The sequence below is a fragment of the Ambystoma mexicanum genome, chromosome 1q (assembly GCF_040938575.1).
Source record: "Ambystoma mexicanum isolate Mex_15411 chromosome 1q, UKY_AmexF1_1, whole genome shotgun sequence".
Classification (NCBI taxonomy): domain Eukaryota; kingdom Metazoa; phylum Chordata; class Amphibia; order Caudata; family Ambystomatidae; genus Ambystoma; species Ambystoma mexicanum.
Window position 1 is genome coordinate 415,759,208 of NC_090922.1, and position 18,924 is coordinate 415,778,131.

At 48.9% G+C, this 18,924-nt stretch overlaps 1 protein-coding gene across 1 annotated transcript in view; it reads left to right on the forward strand.

Moving 5' to 3' along the window:
• The window catches only part of LPCAT2 (lysophosphatidylcholine acyltransferase 2), a 1,163,987-nt gene that overhangs the window by 195,950 nt on the left and 949,113 nt on the right, over positions 1–18,924 (forward strand). The gene's annotated exons all lie outside the window — the stretch shown is intronic.

Here is an 18,924-nt window from a genome sequence, read left to right on the forward strand (position 1 = left end):
GCGAGGACTTTCCAGGACCAGTTTCAACTAATACGATCTGATTTAAATCAGGCCCTGTCTGAAATCAAACGGGAAGTAAGCCAATTGGGTGAGTGAACAGATATGCTGGAGAGGGGTCTGCAGGAGGTAAGCAGAGATATAAAGGAGAACAGCGAAGCGATAGACCGACTGGATACAGCAACACAGAATCTCGAGATTAGAATGGAGGACTTGGAAAACAGATCCAGGCGTGTTAACATCAGGCTAAAATTATTGCTGGAGAAGGTTCTGGATAGGGATCTGAAAGGGAGTGTCCAAACAATTTTTTCCGATCTCCTGGGGGTGGATTCACCGGACAGGATTGAACTGGATAGAGTACATAGAGTGGGCCGCCCCAACACTGCCAGGAATCAAAGACCAAGAGATGTGCTGGCGGCTTTTTCGAGATACCTGCAAAAGGAGGCGGTATTGAGGGCTGCAAGACCCAGGGAGTCGATAATGTTTAACGGTCAGAAAATCGAGCTATATCAGGATCTCGCTGGCAGCACTCTACTCAAGAGGAGACAGATGGGGCCTGTGCTAGCGAGGCTCCAGGAACAGGGAGTCAAATACAAATGGACCTTCCCCTTTGGGCTTGTGTTTGAGTGGGAGGGGTTGCAAAGGAGGGTCACCTTGCCGCAGGAAGGGGCGGCTCTTTTGCAGATTTATCTAGATCAAGACCAGGGAGTGCCCAGCCCGAGGAGGCTGCCTGTAACGCTTACCTGATCTCTGCAGGGACACCAACTTCTGCCTGCTGAACCTAGGATTCTTCTCTGCTAGCGTTGTTTCTCCTTCCTTGAATTTTCTGAATACTGCCACTGATGACCTGTGTGATACACAATAATCCTCAATGATGCCTTTCAGGAACAACTAAAGCAAGATTAGATTTTCTATTTATATCTAAAGTTACCCTCTCTGATAATACCTTTTAGTTATTGTTTGATGGGCTCTCACAGGGGCACCAGTTCTGAAGAGTGAAATTTAACTAACTGGAAACAACTAGGATGGATTGATGATTCCTATATATATATATAGAAGGGGAAGACCTAACCGTAGAGGTAATGCCACAAGGGTATATAGTTGTATTGAGAATCAATGTAACCACCCTAACTGTGTGCTTTAGTTCAGTGATGCACTATGCCTTACTTCATGGAAGCAAATGAAATGGTTAAATAGCGTCTTCTTTTGAATTCCTTACATGTGGCTATGAAGGATGAAATCTCAATTTCATTGTTGTAAAAAAAGAAAATAACTGTACTATATGTGTGAGAATCGGAATTACGATAAGGGGGGGAAAAGATACACAGTGCCAGTAAACTGCTTCCACACCAATTCCTCACGGAACTCAAAAGCTCTGTTCAAAATCAAATGCAGCAAACATAACAAATAGGACTATATCAGGAATGAAACGTCCTGTAGCCAGGTTTTATGACCACAAGTAATTTAGTGAAAAGGTGCGGTGCGAGAGGAAAGAAATCTGGGAAAAGGGGAACAGAACAATAACCGTAATGCAGCCTTCCAAACAAATGCCCTCCCGGAACTCGAAAATCTCTGTTCTAATCCAAAAAGCTTGTTCAAACAAGAAGTTGGTGTCAAAGTAAGGCAGTCAAATGTCATTTTAACAGAAATACATGCGAGAGTACTTGCGGTGAGGTGACGTTGAGCCGAGGAGTTCGTACTAATGAAGCACCCGTCGGACAAGTGCACGGCGTTCTCAGAGAACAGCTGTGACTGAATAGTTTGTCGGGAAACCTAGTGGCGCAGTCTCTGGGCGAAGGTTCTACAAATGCTGAGGAAAATACTGTGGAAAATAACAATAGATAACATTTATAAGCCATGGCTGAAGGCATTAACGGGTCTGCGGTAAGCGTTGACTGCAACTGCAGAAATGAACGCGAAGCGCGGAGCAACAGGGGGGAGGGGCTTAAATAGTCTATGGATTAAAAACACTAAAACACACGGCTGCTTCCAGAATGGAAACTAGGCGGCCATGTTAGGCAATGAGGAAGTTACTGTGAGCCTTTATCCACCACCCAGGAATGGTATGCTGCAGTCCAAGAACTTCTGGAGGTCATTCTGCGGGCATAATCAGGAGCTAAACCAGGGATCGTGACGCTGCCAGATCCAAAGGAAGGTCCCAGATCCCGGCCATGGGAATGGTCAACTGCGGGAGAGGGGAAACTTAGAAGGCGGAACAGACGGGGTGTCACTAATGAGGAAGGGAAGGGGGACTCTGGGATGGACAAGGATGTAGAGGCGAATGGGATCTAACATGTGAAGATCCGTATAACAGGGGGTGGTGGATAAAAGGTTTGATGAGAAGGGAAAGAGGAGCAAGGAGCAAACAGCATGGAATCAATAAAGGCGTTGAAGCCTGTGGGAGGGGTTCAGGACGGTCGGCCTAACGTGCAGGCCCCTGGGGGGGGCAGGCGAGCCCCAGAGTGAGGGAGAAAGGGGGGTGAGGTGGGACTGGGGTGGGGGTAGTTAAGTTTCAGCCAGATAGTGTTCTATCTCCTAGCGGTAAGTGGAACCCGGGACATGAACCCAAATAAGGGGCAGAAAGAGGGGTCAAGTGGTAATGCCCAAAGGGGGAGGTAAAAATGTTTTAACAATTCAAGTGGATTACGCATAATGTTAGGGGGCTCAATTGCCCATTAAAGAGGAAGAAGCTTGACCTCTTCACAAAACGGTACCGCCCGGATTTCTTAGGCTTGCAAGAAACCCACTTATTACGAGGGGATCAGCACAGGCTCAGACTTGGGGGCTTTGACCAAATAGTACAGGCTTCGGGAGAGACAAAATCTGGGGGGGTGGCCCTGGCAATATGTAACATGACCAATTTCAAGATAGAGGAGGCGATTAAAGACAAAGAAGACAGATATTTGATGGTAATAGGATCCGCTGGAGAGGGATTCTACTCAATAGTGGTAGTCTACGCCCCTAATTCAGGACAGGATGCCTTCCTTAGATAGCTCTTGCAGAGGATCGAAGACCACTCAAAGGGCCCAATAATTCTAATGGGAGGTCTGAACATTGCGTGCGATAGAACAAGGGACAGATCAGGTGGCAAACTCCGAGGAGGGGGTCTGGGGGCTTCACCTGCCTTGCGCGACAGAATGTCAGGTGTAGGCCTACGGGATGTTTGGAGGGAGGTGAAAGAGGATGAGGAGGGGTTCACTTTCTTCTCGGAAGTCCATGGATCGCAGTCGAGAATAGATTATTCCTGGGTCTCGGCAAGCCTGGTGGGGAAGGTTAAGGAGGTGGAAGTGGGTCCTATGGGCATAGCAGATCATAAAATACTCATAATGCAGCTTGATCTGGGCTTATCGAGGAAGAGGCTGTGGGGCTGGAAATACCCTGAATATCTGCTAAGGGATCCTGTCATTTTGGTAGAGATGGAGAGCAAGTTAAAAGAATTATTTGAAAGCCATAAAAGGGGAGAAACGGGAAGATAATCGGTGGGACGCATTCAAAGCTACGATACGGGGTGAAATTATGGCAGCCAAAGCACAAAACAGCAAGCAGATGGTACTCCTGGAGACCCAGTTGGAAAGGGAGGTGGAAGTAGCGAGGGGAAAAGCTGTTGAGACCCCCAGCAGACGCAATCATAGGGATTATAGAAGGGCGGTGGGTCAACTAAACTTGTTAAGGACTAAAAAAGCGGATGGATCCCTCTTATCGGTGAGGCAGAAATTCTATGCCAAGGCTAATAAGACTGGCACCCTCCTGGCGCGACTTCTCCGGCGGACGCAGTTGAGAAACACAATCACAGCTCTACTTACGGGGGAAGGGGATAGAGTCACCCGGCTGGAGACCTTCAGGAAGCCATGATGGAGTATTATGAATCCCTTTACGGGTCCCAAGACCCCCAGGGTCACCATCAAGAGATCTTTTTAGATAAGGTTCAGCTCCCAGCGATAGGGCGCGAGGCTCAAGAAATTTTGAATCAAGAAATCCCAGAAGATGAAGTGAGGGGGGTAATAGGGAAGCTGCCCTGGGGTAAAGCGCCTGGCCCTGATGGCTTCTCGGCAACCTTTTACAAACAGTTTGCCGGGCTACTAGTGCCACACCTAACCTACCTTTTCAACACTTTCAAAACAACTGGAGAAATAACCCCTTCTATGAAGGAGGCCAAAATCTCCTTAATTCGGAAACCGGGGAAAATCCGCTAGAATGGTCCTCTTATAGACCGATGGCTCTTATTAACGTCGACACAAACATTTTCTCCAAGATATTGGCGGATAGACTAGAAGGGCTTCTTCCTCAACTAATCCACCAGGACCAATCGGGCTTCATTAAGGGCAGACAAACGACGGACAATATTAGGAGGGTAGCACATTTGCTAGAAAAGGTGGAAAAAATGGGCACCCACGCGGTTCTTCTTTCGCTTGACGCTGAAAAAGCGTTCGACCGGGTGGAGTGGTCATTTCTTTTTAAGGTTATGGAACGCATGGGTCTGGGCGTGACTTATCTGCAGATGGTCAAAGCTAACTATAATGATCCACGTGCAGCGGTGATAGTTAATGGGGTGGCGCCCAGACTATTCCAATTACAGAGCGGTACAAAGCAGGGATGCCCCCTGTCCACTTTACTGTTCGCTATATATCTGGAGCCGCTACTTCAAGCCATTCGGGAGTCAGGGGACATCCAGGGAATTCCGTTGGGGGGACCCAGCACAAAGTCGTGGCTTTTGCTGACGATATGCTGCTTACCCTTACTGATCCGTCCCATTCCTGCAAGGCCAGTAGATCATTGCTTAAAGATTTCGGGGAGGTGTCGAGATTGCGTATCAACATGGGCAAATCCGAATTGATGGTGCCGAGTCTGGGGAAGGAGGAGCGGGTAGAGCTCAAAAGATCCTCTCTGTTTACCTGGCGCCCTGGGGATGTTGTGTATCTGGGGGTGAAGATAACTCTGACAGCAGTTAACTACCCCCCGCTAGTAAAAAAAAACATTAGAAAGGACCTCTACAGATGGCGGAATCTCCAAGTCTCCTGGCTAGGGAGAATAGCGGCCATTAAGATGGTTGTACCTCCGCGTCTCTTATATCTGTTCCAAGCTGTGCCCCAAGCAGTCCTAGAGCGCTTCTTCAGGGAGCTTCGAACCATAACGAACAAATTCATCTGGGAGGGAAAGAAAGCCAGGGTCAGTAGACATTTACTCACAGCCCCGAGAAAGGAAGGAGGTCAGGCCCTCCCTGATTTTCGGCAATATTATGAGGCGACGCAGTTGAGTTATTAGGGAGTGGATCCAACAAGAGGAGGAGAAGCACTGGGTGAAAATGGATAGGGCAGTAGCCAAACAAGACTTGGACGTGGTGTTATGGCTTCCAAAATGCTACCGCCCAAAACACATGTACATGAGCTCCATCACTAAATTGATGGCGGACAACTGGGACAGGCTAGCCAGACAAAGAGGCATCACTACCTTCCCATCCCTATTCACACCAATATTTGAGAATGGGGACTTCACACCAGGACTGGAGAAGGGGGCCTTCAAAAAGTGGCAGGGCGGGGGGTGTAAGAGGATGCGGGATATGTTTATCGGGAAGGAGATTAGCTCTTTTCCTGAATTTAAAAGGGACTAGGCTCTGGGGGAGGAGGAAAGATTGCAGTACTTTCAGCTGTGGCATTGGTTGATGCACTCAGACAATAAAGAGGCGGCTACCAGAGGCCCTACCAAATTTGAAAAATTCTTAACGTCTAATGATGGCTCGAATGGGTTAATCCCGCATCTATACAGAATTTTAGAAGAGGCCAAACCAAGGAAAACCTGGGCCTTCATGGGTAAATGGGAAAAGGTGTTGGGAAGGGAAATGGAGAAGAAAGAATGTGAGAGAATATGGAGAATATAATTCCGAAATTGGCAAGAGCATCCCAGACCCAGGAAGCCTTGTATATACTTATTTATGGTTGGCACTACACTCCGGCCCGCCTACAGACTATACCCTGGGACATCAAGGGACTGTTGGAGAGGGTGTGGGGCAGTGGGGACTGCAGAGCACTTTTGGTGGGGCTGCCCCAAAATAGCGCCCTTCTGGGACGAAATACGGAAAGCTCAACAACAGGCCTTTGGCCCTGGGGGGAGCAGATCCCCAGAGTTGATCTTGCTGGGCATTCAGCACGAGGACACCGAATGTGCATCAGGAGCTAGGGCAAGAGCACAGGCTATGCTCATCATTGCAGGAATGTCTTTGATTGCAGAAAACAGGAAAAGCCTGACAATACCTGCCTTTCAAGATAGGCTTCGGAAAGTCTGGGAAATAGTCGCGGTGGAATGGGCGACATACGCTCTGAACAATGCAACACAAAACTTTGCGAGTGAATGGGGAGAGTTGTTGGCCTTTCTACGAGATGACTTTAGGATTGGTTGGCGCCCACAGCGTCTCAGACTGCTGGAATTACAGTGAGCAGAGGGGGACTTAGACTGCAGGTTGGAGAGTGAAGGAACACTGGAAGTGGCTGGTTTATTTTTCTGGGGGGGGGGAGAGAGGGAGGGAAGGGGATTGTTGGGAATGTTCATGTTTAAAAATGTTAATAAAAAGTTTTTAAAAAAAAAAGTAATTAAACCAAAAAAGGCAAGGAGAAAAGGGAAGGGTAGAGTCATTTTGTAGCATCTTGACCGCAGCACCCTCCCAAAATGTACAGCCAAGGACACAGAGGGGTTCCCACGCAGCAGTGACTCTTATCTCCAGTTTAGTTGACCTCCTAGCCCAAGTCTCTTCTTTCCTCTTGGTGTAGGTCCTGTGTGCTGTCTTGGAGCATGGTGCACAGAAAAAGAAATGGGATTTCCGCTGTAATCATTTTGCAGTTAGTGCGACATGGTTTATAAAATGAAAAGCAATTAGTCATTATTACATTGTGAAATGCGATGCAATACCGCTTTTATTCCTTCATAAGTGAGAGGTCCTCAGATATATACACACTTGTCCCTCGTACACTCTGGCTGAGCCAGGCTCAGTCAGCCAATCACACAGTAGGGCATTCATGCAGGCAGGCAGCCAATCAGGTTCACAGACATTCAGGCCATTCACTCCACCCAGACACCCATAACAAAAGAATGTGGATATGGGCAAGTACCCGGCCTTTCAGCACACTACACTGCACTCATGTCAGTTTCAGTCAGGGCTGTCTCATTCATTGTGTCACACACACAGAAACCAGACACCCACAATAGAGAATGCAAGTTCACTTCAGACACTTCACACAGGTCCCACCCTTACGTTGTACCCACAAAACCCGGGAAGGTTCCAGTCAGTCTTGACAGGAGGCAGCCCCGAGCCATGTATGGTGTTTCCACCCAGTAGCCATTCAGGAGGAAATGACAGAGTCAGGGCTTCCCAAGACTTTGAGAAACAAGGTAAAAGACAATAGAAACCAAGAGGCCACAGGGGCCGTCTTGCCTTCTGTCAGGAATCCACTGATTCCTACGGCAGGGCCTGGGTATCCCAAAATGGAGGATACTCAGAGCCACTGTCAAGTCAGCATGTAGGTGCCACCAGCCCATACCCTGCACTGTGGGCAACACACAGGTGCCCCAAACCACACATAAGCAGTACAAGGGTGTACCCACACCCATGGGTGCCATAATGGTATCCCATGGGTAATGTCCACCAAAAGATAAGAATGAAGATCTGCACTGCCAGAGGTCCAGTCAGGACCTCAGGGGCAGAAAACATAGACAAAACACACAGAGACGTGGTAGGACACGGACAGGAGGCCCTGTCCTTCCATAAGGCATTTCCAGCATCACACTTAGCAAAAGCGAATTTGCAACTTTTGGAATGTATCTTTAGGCTGACATCAAACAGAAGTGAAAGTTAACGGATGACTCTTAAACTTTTCTGATGTTAAGGCACCATATGAGCCCTGCCTTTCGGTTCGGTTCTCTACATAAGTTGGTGAGTAAAGCAGCAAGCAGCCTGCTGGTTAAAATGTGTATTTTCAACCTGCATGCTATTAAACATTTCTCTCCCAGCTTTAAACCATTTGAAAAAGAGAACACTTCTTATGCTATTGCCTTTTTTTTTACTTTGTCCTGCATGATGGGCACTTATGAATTTCCACTTCTCTGTCGCTATAGTTTCCATCGTAATTTTGCAGCATGCCATTAGAACCTTCATATTTAAATTTGTTTTGACAGGGCCAGCATTGTTGCCCTGTGAAAGGGGGTGGGAGGAGCCCATTTCCCTTGGGTGCCTGGATGTGGGCAGGTCCCCTCCCCACTCCTCCTTACCAGCACTGATGGTGGCCTTTGGGCCGCAGAAGAAGCGTTGCTGCCATCCTGGACGACACCGGGAAACCACAAGGCTGTCAAGGGGTGTGCTGAACACGACAACGCCGGTAGACGAAGTGAAAAGGGATGCACGGCACCAAAGGCGTGCCACTCTATCCCCAACACTGGCCAGCAAAGAAGCGCAGCTCACGTCAGCTGTAGTCGGCTCCAGTCAGCTGTAGTTCGCACAGAAGGGGGCAATTCCACTAACCTACCACTGATTTGTTATTTATAAAAATGAAGTCCTTGGCCACTATGCCGCCAGGGATAATAATGTAGTCTTGGGCCTGTAGCCCTTGAGTGTTTCAGCATCCTAGAACCCCAGCAGGGTCCATGTTGGAAAAGGGGCAGGGCTTACCAACCATTATAAGCCCTCCCATGGCCTTCCCCTGTCACACCCCCTGAAGGCATGTACGTGATTGGCCAGAGTAAGTAGCCAATCCTGCGGAGAGGTGCGAGTGTGCAAGTGTGGGTTAGTTGGGGTGAGGACAGGAGGTGGTGGAGGATGTTTGAGATAACAGTGGATGCGAGAGCGATTGGATTGCAGAGGCGATTGTTAAGTAGTGGGGGTCTGTGGAGCGTTTTTGTGTGCGATAGAGGGAGAGTCTGAATATTAAAGGTAGAGTCGAAGTAGTCACAGACTCGAGTAGTGCTGGTGGTAGTAACTGGGAGTAAGTAAAGTAGGTAGTGGGAGTAGCGAGTGAAGGGGATGGTGGTAGTGGGTAGTAGAGGGGTGTGCAGGGCGCTATATCCTCTGGGTTTCCCTGGTGTCTGGCCAGGAGCTTGCGAGAGAGGTGAACAGGGCACAATATCCCTGAAGGCCGTTGAGAGGAAGACAGTGGTAGTAGAAAGGTAGTGGTAGTAGCGGAATAGGAACAGTACTAGAGCCGGGAGAGTAGGAGTGACTGTTGCCATTAAGTGAGATAGAAATGATAACAACAGGAGTAGCAAGAGGTGGGGGGGGGAAGTAGAGTGAGAGGCAAGAGGAAAGGAAACCGAGGTAGAGGGACAGTTGGAGGTACAAGTGGAAGTAAGAATAGGAGCGGGAAGTAAGATTGAATGATGGAGGTGGAAAGGCGTAGTGAGAGATTGGAGGGACAGTAACGTGGAGGGAGTAGAACAGCTTAAAAGATCTAGCAAAGGGTCGGGTACGAAAGGGTGCAAAAGGTGTGAGCGTGATGATGGGTGAATGAAGGCACCATTCCCTATTCCCTGAGTTCTAACCAATGACAGGAGAGGGAAAGCTTGAAGTTCCCTAGGGTGTCGGGTATCAGTCAGGGCAAACACTTAAAGTGTAGTGAAGAAGAAAGACTGATAGGTGTTCCCGATCTGAGAGTTACTAAGCACCCTGATCGGGATGTCTGGGCTAGGGATGTGAGAACCAAGCCGAGGAAGTCAAGAGAGGAAAGGGCCGGCGCTAGCGCCAAAATCCCCAGAACCTTGTGAATCAACCATTCTGGCCTCAAAAGTCTTTAATAAACACCCTTGAATTCACTCTAGGAGTCAGCGTGATTATTTGTGACGGGCCACCCCATCACATTGATTCTGCATGTTAAGAGTGCATTGTCAACATGTTGGTAAAAATATCAAGTTGCAAGCTACTACTAGCCAGTCATAAAATATCACTTGCCACCTCAATTCTACACTTACACAGAGCACACCATTTCTTACTCACCAACTGTCAATTATCACTAGCTATTGGACATTCTGAGACCTTGTTAGTGGATTTAAAAGAAATATGCAGTGGTTAGCTCTTAAAGACAGGATTGCTGAATACTATGTCCATGTCAAGATACATTTTCAATAAGTGTTTTTAGGGATTTCCCCTGTCGTATCTCCCTGTTTAACACAATCTGTTTCCTTTTAGTGCCCCTCAGCATATGACATTGCGAAAGTCGTACCTTCCAAAAGGGCCTCCAACAAAAAGGTCCACGAATTGTACTAGACTTTCCCATTCTGGCACATTTAGTGGTGTTTCAGAAGGTTTTTCTGCACTTCCCAGGATTTGTGTACATTTTTCACATAGCATTCTTCGTAATATACTATGTCGTATGCATGAACATCTTTTGAATTGGAGCACCCACTCAATTTCAGTTTTTGTTGGCTGTAATCACTCAACTGTGTAACAGCATGCACCTTCTCACATACATCCTCAATGCATATAGTATGCAATGGATGCCTCCTAGCTTCACGTCTATCCCTAAAGAAGCAGGCATTTTTGTATGCTTACTGGTACTCTGGTATCTTGTACGCTCCTTTATAAGCTCCTTGGTCTCTTCTCTGCATCTTCATCTTATGCCCGTTTTTTTTTTTATCTTGGCTGTACTCTATGAAGATTACCTTTGTGTCAGGACAGATGCCCACTTGCATTAAATTGGGTTATTTCAGAGGGCATGGCCAGGCGGCAACGGATGAAGATTTGCCTGCCATAGGCTCACTCGTTCGGCATCCATATGCTACCTTATTAATGATTCTTGCCCCCTTTGGACTGTGAGGCATCCGCCCTCGACAGTGCAGGTCTCATTTGGGGGGTGGGGAGGGTCTGATGCTCGGAGGGGAGCTCGCTAAGGAGAGCCGCTGCCATGGCTTGCAACACCATGGTTGCTGCCCGCACCCCGAGTCTGTGAGGCGGGACGTAATTGATCAAGGCTGGAGGCGCAGATGTCAGCACAACAGTTCCACCCTGCCTGGGGGTTAGGGGGCTGGGGCCCATCGATCTCCCCCCGCTTCTCCTACTGCTGCACCAACAGCTGAATGGACCGGGTTGTCGGCTAGGGATGGAGCATCACCAGTGTGTCAGAGCTCCACCTACAAGTGGCAGAGACTTAGAAGCTGTGTGGCATGAAGGCCTTGATGTGTGGGGACCGGGTCTGCCATGGGGGACACCGGTGAGTGCTCTCTGCCCCCTGCTGTGCGGAACGTCCTGCATGGCCGCCCTTGACATGCTGTCGGTCACTGGCACCCCAAGAGGGTGGGGAGTGACAGTGTTGGAGTGTGGCAGATGCAGATCCTGGAGGATTGAGGGCATGGGACTGCGTTGGGTGACCTACATAGGATCTGCCTGCCCTTCCTGGTTGGACCGACCATGCTGTGTTTGCAGGGCTGCTCCCTGGATCCCCAGCTCCCCTCTGGACCTCTTCACCCTAGCCCTGGGCCTTACCTCTTTGAGGTCTGCTGCAGCCTCGGACCGGGTCAAATAACACTCTCTGCACTTCCTGAGCTGGATTGAGTAGTTGGCGTAATTGCGTAGGCACTTCATCCGTGCAGGGGGTTGGGGTGGCCCTTGAAGGTGTCCTCTGCAGCAGATCATGGACTCTTCTCATCTAGAGGTTTCCCTTGGGCTGTGTGCGGGGGCAGGGGCAGGGGCTGGCCCAGTGCATGCTAATCACCTGGGCTTCTGGGGGCTCCCTTCTGGCCCTGCCTCTTGGCGGAGCATCATCTTACCCTGGAGGGTTGCGCTGACAGCTGAGCCCTCCTGTCTGTAGCCCATAGGTGGGTCCTGAGACAAAATCCAGCTTTTCCCACGAACGCTGCACAGCCACATTCTACCACTCCATGAGATGCCCAAGTTTGGTGCTAGCTGTAACGCTTACCTGATTACCGCAGAGGCGCCGGTCTTGACTGGGTGAATGCCGTATCTTCAAAGGTGATGTGTAACACACGGTTGGCTCTTTGGGCTGGACCTCTGTGCACTGTATGTCTGACTCGAAGAGTAAGATGTCTTAGGTAAGTGAACGCTGAGCCCTCCATCTGCCTCGGGGCAGGGTGCCGTAACCAGTTTCTTCACTGGATAAGGGTGCAGGCCTCTTGACCTCAGAGGACTGCTGTCCGTTGTTAACTGCACGAACGGTAAGTTCTGGGCACTTCAAATGTCTTAAAAGTCTTTTTTAATGATATCTCTTGTTTTGCAGGGTTCCGGCGATGGCGGATGGCGGGCTGATGAGAGTTGAGGATCGAACCCGCGTGAGGAATAGAAGCGCCTGGAAGCACGTAAGTAAGCGCTTGTAGCCTGCTTCACGATGCGCACTAACTGTCCCCTTTTATCTTGCAGGTACAAGTTCGGAGCTTTAGAGAAGCTGAAGGGTGCTGGAATACCCACTGGATTCGGCTTGGGAAGGAGTAATGGCACGTGAGTAATAAAGTTGCCCAATGTCTTTAAACGCACCTTCTTTTGTCTTTCAGATGCGGGATGCAGCGCCGAAGGCCTCCGGAGCGTGCGAAGAGCTGGTAAGCTTTTGTCTTTCAGATGCCGGAATGCAGTGCGAAGACCTCCGGAGCATGCGAAGAGTAGGTAAGTCTTTGTCTTTCAGATGCCGGAATGCAGCGCGAGGCGTTGGTGACAGCCGATGGACCAGGTAAGAGATGCGCTGCCACTGAAGACCGTAGTGCTAACCTGTTCTTTCTTTGTCTTTACAGGTGCTGCTGAAGACTGGATTCCAGGATGGTAAGCCTTTGTTCCCTTAGGCCAGGATCAGAAGCAGAAGACACGATGAGCGTTCTGCTGCAGAGAATGCAGAATAACACAAAGCAAGATTCATCCATCGGGTGTGGTTTAAATAGCCTCCTGTAGTGCTTAGGTGTCTCCTTCCACAGCCACGCCTAGGTAAGAAAAGAGTTCCTGCTTTCCAGAAGAGTTCCAGTGTTCTGAACCTAGGGAGTGGCTCCTGCCCCACCCAACAGGAAAAGTAGTCCCAAACAGAAGAGGATCAGGGGTTCAACTGGCAGGTAAGTAAGCAGCATGGTCTGCTGCAGGTAAGTCCACCCAAGCATTATGAGCCCGGCGCTTCCAGCGCTGGGACTGGGCATCTTTATGAGCCTGGTGCCACTGGCGCCAGGACAGGGTCCAAAAGGTCCCAATTGGGACTGGCTGGCACTCTGAACCGGGGTTATGGGTCTGCTTCCAAGGGAGTCGGGCAAGTCCTGATCTTTTGGAAGCAGTGATCATGACAGCACCCTCCCTCAAGGCCCCTCCCAAACCGGGCTTCTCCGGGGGTTTGGGCTTGTTAGGAAATGTTCGATGAAATCTTTTGATTAGACGAGGCGCGTGGACATATTCTGCAGGTTCCCAGGATCTTTCTTGGGGACCGTAGCCTTTCCAGTCAATCAGGTAAAATAGTTTAGATTTGGAGATCTTGGAATCCAGGATGCTTTTGACTTCAAACTCGAGTTCTCCATCAACTAGAATAGGTTTTGGAGATGTAGTTAGTCGGGTTTGAGGTTGCACGGGTTTTAATAGAGAGACGTGGAAGACCGGATGCATCTTCATGTGAGGGGGCAAGTCCAACTTGACCGCTACTGGATTTACTATGGTAGTGATGGAATAGGGACCAAGGTATCTTGGGTTGAATGTGCGTGGTCCTTTTAGAGGTAGATATTTGGTGGATAACCAGACTTGATCTACTTGATATTGGGGGGCTTCCTTCCGATGTTGGTCTGCTCCTTTCTTGTATTGTTCTTTAGCCCTTTGAAGGTGAGAAACGGCTTCCTTAAAGGCTTGGGTGATTGTAGAATGCAGGTGGTCTACTGCTGGTGTTCCAAGATCTTGGAGTGGATCCAACTCCGAGGTTCGAGGGTGACTACCGTATAAAAGAAAAAACAGGGTCTTCCCAGTTCCGGAGTGGACAGAGTTATTGTAGGCATATTCGGCTATCCAAAGGATATCTTTCCAAGTTTTTTCAGTTTGTTGTAGCATGCAGCGCAAATACTGTTCCAGAGTTTGATTGGTCCTCTCGGTTTGTCCGTCGGTTTGAGGGTGGTGGCTGGTCGAAAGTCTCACATCAATTTGAGCCGACCGACAGCAACTTCGCCAAAAATGAGAAATAAATTGACTACCTCGATCCGAAATTAGAACTGAAGGAAAACCGTGCAGTCGGGCGATGTTTTCGAGAAATTCTCGGGCCAGAGTTGCTGCTGTTGGTAAGCCTTTGAGTGGAATGAAATGCGCCATCTTGGAGAATAGGTCCACGATTACTAGGATCGTATTGTATCCGGAGCATGGAGGTAGATCGGTGATGAAGTCCATAGAAAGCGTATGCCAAGGGCGAGGCGGGATGTCAATAGGGCGTAAGAGGCCGGCTGGTTTTTCCTTTTGACTCTTGTTTTGGGCGCATACTCCACAGGACATTATAAAGTCTCTGATCTTTTTTCCAAGACGGCCACCAGAAGTAGCGCTTGATCTTTTCCGAGGTCTTGGTCATACCGGGATGTCCTTCCATTAAAGAATCGTGATAACAAGAGATTACCTTTTTCTGTAAATCTGTGCTGGGCAGGTATAACCGTTCTTGGAAATATAATAGGTTGTCCTTCACCGTAAAGTCCTTTCCCTGCAGATGCCAATTCTGTATGTCTGCTGGAGTTACCAGTAGCCTGGCTTTATCCTTAACTTCCTCTATGGATTGTGTGGCGATTACACCTAGAATTCTTTGTTCGGGAATGATAGGTACAGGTTTAGGATTGATCAAATGTTCTTCCACTCCCATCCGAGAAAGGGCATCAGCTTTACCGTTTTTTGTACCAGGTCGATAGGTAATTATGAAGTCAAACTCGGCAAAGAATAGTGCCCAACGGAGTTGCCTAGAGGATTGAGCTTTTGCGGTTTTCAAATATTGCAGGTTTCGGTGATCTGTAATCACAGTAACGGTGTGTCGGGCCCCCAGAAGATAATGCCGCCAAGCCTTAAAGGCGGACTTGATAGCTAGAAGTTCCTTATCAGTAATCGTGTAATTGATTTCAGGAGGCGAGAATTTGCGGGACCAAAATTCCACGGGATGCAACTGATTGGTTACTGGGTCCTTTTGTGATAGAACTGCCCCCATGGCAAGGCTCGAAGCATCAGTTTCAACGATGTAGGGGAGTTCTGGGCGAGGATGTTTTAAGATCGGTGCAGAGATAAATCTAGTCTTCAAATTCTGGAAAGCTTGTTCCGCCTCGGTAGACCATTCAAAACGTTTGTTTTTCTTTAACAAGGCGGTGATGGGCTGGACTATTCGAGAGAATTCAGGGATAAACCTGCGGTAAAAGTTAGCGAAGCCTAACATGCTTTGAACACCTTTTACGGAGGATGGCGATGGCCATTTGAGAATTGCATCGACCTTCTTTGAATCCATACGCACTCCGCTAGGTGATAATATGAATCCCAAGAATTCAACTTCAGTCACGTTGAAAACACATTTTTCCAACTTAGCGAAAAGTTTGTGTTGACGCAATCTCTCGAGGACCATTTTCACGTGTTTCCGATGAAGAATAAACGAGGATGTCGTCAATGTAAACAACAACGCACACATCTATGAGCTCTCTGAGGACATTGTTCATAAAATATTGAAAGGCGGCCGGGGCATTGCAAAGTCCGAAGGGCATGACCTGATATTCAAATAGCCCATACTTGGTGCGGAAGGCCGTCTTCCATTCATCGCCCTCTTTTACTCGTACCAAGTGGTAGGCTCCTCTAAGATCCAGCTTTGTATATATGCATGCTTTTCTGACTTGGTCCAGGAGTTCAGGGATCAAAGGTAACGGATATCTATTCTTAACGGTGATCTGGTTCAGGGTGCGATAATCTATACAAGTTCTAAGGTCCCCTTCTTTTTTTGGAACGAAGAACAAAGCTGAGGAAGCAGGGGACTTGGAAGGACGAATAAACCCATTCGCTAGGTATTGATTCAGGTATTGTCGGAGGTGAAGATTCTCAGGCTCGGTGAGGGCATAAATTCTACTACAAGGAGGAGTAGATCCAGGTATCAGGTCTATCTGGCAGTCATAAGACCTATGAGGAGGTAGAGAGTTAGCCTGATCCTTCCGGAAAACATCTTGGAATTCTAGGTATTCAGGAGGTAACTGGGGAGCCTCCAAGGAAATTGCTGCCAGTGCAACACCAGGTCGAGGGTGACAAGTAGAGAGACATTCTGGAAACTGAACCGTTCTTGCTCGCCAATCGATCTCAGGATTGTGCTTCTCTAACCAAGGAATTCCTAGAATAATCTGGAACTGAGGGGCCTTGATCACATCGAACACGATCTTCTCATGGTGTCCATCTTGACTTACTAGCGTCACTTCTTGGGTGGTATGCGTTACTGGTCCGGAGGCTATCTCCGTACCATCCACCGTAGTAATGACGTCCTTTACAGCCTTTGGACAAAGAGTCAGATTCATCCTCCAAACCATTTCATGATCCACATAATTGCCGATGGCACCGCTGTCGACGTAAGCTTCAATCGCATGTAATCGATCCGGATGTTCAGGGCTAATGAGGACCATAGGTATCACGAAATGCGAGGTCACGGAACTGGTTTTAACGCTCGGCAGGAGGATCCCTATTCTTGTCGGGCGAGGTCGTTTCCCTGCTCAGAGTTTGTGACCCTGGTAACTGCAGCTCCTACTGCCTTCTTGGCTGGTTTCACCGGACAGTCTCGAAGAAAGTGCCCCGAGTTTCCGCAATAGAGGCATAATTGCAGCTGTTTTCTCCTTTCCCGCTCCTTTTGTGTTAGTGGTCCTTTCAGGCCCCCTATTTGCATGGGTTCCCCGGAGTCTACTCCTTTGGTAGGAGTTGGTGGTTTGGAAAATACTCGAGCATCAAACTTGGAACGATAGGCCTTCCTGTTCTGCAGTCTGTGGTCAATTTGAACCACTAAGTCAATATAGTCCGAACAGTCTTGCGGGGGATTCACTACTTGGGCTAACACATCTTTGAGCTCTCCACGTAGACCTCTATAAAACAGCGTAATCCTTTTGTCCTCAGGCCATCGAGTTTCCACTATCAGTCTGTTGAAAGACGCAATATAAGCCAAAAGGTCTTGATTACCCTGTCGCAATGAAAGGGGCTCATTGTCCAAGGCCTGCCCCTGTGAATGTCTTGCAAACAGTTTTTCCATACTGAGCTGAAAAGCTTGAAAATCATGGAGAACCGGATCATCTTGATTAACTAGAGGGATCGACCAGTCTGCCGCATTGCCAACAAGGTACGAAAGCACGAAAGCTACCTTAGCTTGATCAGTTGGAAAGGCTGCTGGCCGGCATAAGAAGTGCAACCGGCACTGATTAATAAATACTGCAAACCTCTTTGGGTCACCAGAAAATCGTTCGGGCGGAGCCAGAGGTACATTCCCAGGTAGGTTGATCTGCACTGGGTTCGTAGAGGATGTTGAAGGAAGATTTGCCCCTGATCCGGGTAACGGAGTTTGTCCGGCTTGTGACTGTAGCAATTGTCTAGCGAGATCGTCTGTTCGCTCCTTGGAAATAATCAGTTCCCTTCTTAGAGCATTTGTTTCCTGACGGGCTGCATGCACTTCTGCTCTTAGTTCCCCAAGTAACTGGGCTAGCTGGTCGGTATCCGAGGTTTCCATAGCGCCTGGGTGGGAGTTTTGCGGTAGGCTTTGTGTTCTGTAACGCTCACCTGATTCCCGCAGAGGCGCCGGTCTTGACTGGGTGAATGCCGTATCTTCAAAGGTGATGTGTAACACACGGTTGGCTCTTTGGGCTGGACCTCTGTGCACTGTATGTCTGACTCGAAGAGTAAGATGTCTTAGGTAAGTGAACGCCGAGCTCTCCATCTGCCTCGGGGCAGGGTGCCGTAACCAGTTTCTTCACTGGATAAGGGTGCAGGCCTCTTGACCTCAGAGGACTGCTGTCCGTTGTTAACTGCACGAACGGTAAGTTCTGGGCACTTCAAATGTCTTAAAAGTCTTTTGTAATGATATCTCTTGTTTTGCAGGGTTCCGGCGATGGCGGATGGCGGGCTGATGAGAGTTGAGGATCGAACCCGCGTGAGGAATAGAAGCGCCTGGAAGCACGTAAGTAAGTGCTTGTAGCCTGCTTCACGATGCGCACTAACTGTCCCTTTCATCTTGCAGGTACAAGTTCAGAGCTTTAGAGAAGCTGAAGGGTGCTGGAATACCCACTGGATTCGGCGTGGGAAGGAGTAATGGCACGTGAGTAATAAAGTTGCCCAATGTCTTTAAACGCACCTTCTTTTGTCTTTCAGATGCGGGATGCAGCGCCAAAGGCCTCCGGAGCGTGCGAAGAGCTGGTAAGCTTTTGTCTTTCAGATGCCGGAATGCAGTGCGAGGCGTTGGTGACAGCCGATGGACCAGGTAAGAGATGCGCTGCCACTGAAGACTGTAGTGCTAACCTGTTCTTTCTTTGTCTTTACAGGTGCTGCTGAAGACTGGATTCCAGGATGGTAAGCCTTTGTTCCCTTAGGCCCAGGATCAGAAGCAGAAGACACGATGAGCGTTCTGCTGCAGAGAATGCAGAATAACACAAAGCAAGATTCATCCATCGGGTGTGGTTTAAATAGCCTCCTGTAGTGCTTAGGTAACTCCTTCCACAGCCACGCCTAGGTAAGAAAAGAGTTCCTGCTTTCCAGAAGAGTTCCAGTGTTCTGAACCTAGGGAGTGGCTCCTGCCCCACCCAACAGGAAAAGTAGTCCCAAACAGAAGAGGATCAGGGGTTCAACTGGCAGGTAAGTAAGCAGCATGGTCTGCTGCAGGTAAGTCCACCCAAGCATTATGAGCCCGGCGCTTCCAGCGCTGGGACTGGGCATCTTTATGAGCCTGGTGCCACTGGCGCCAGGACAGGGTCCAAAAGGTCCCAATTGGGACTGGCTGGCACTCGGAACCGGGGTTATGGGTCTGCTTC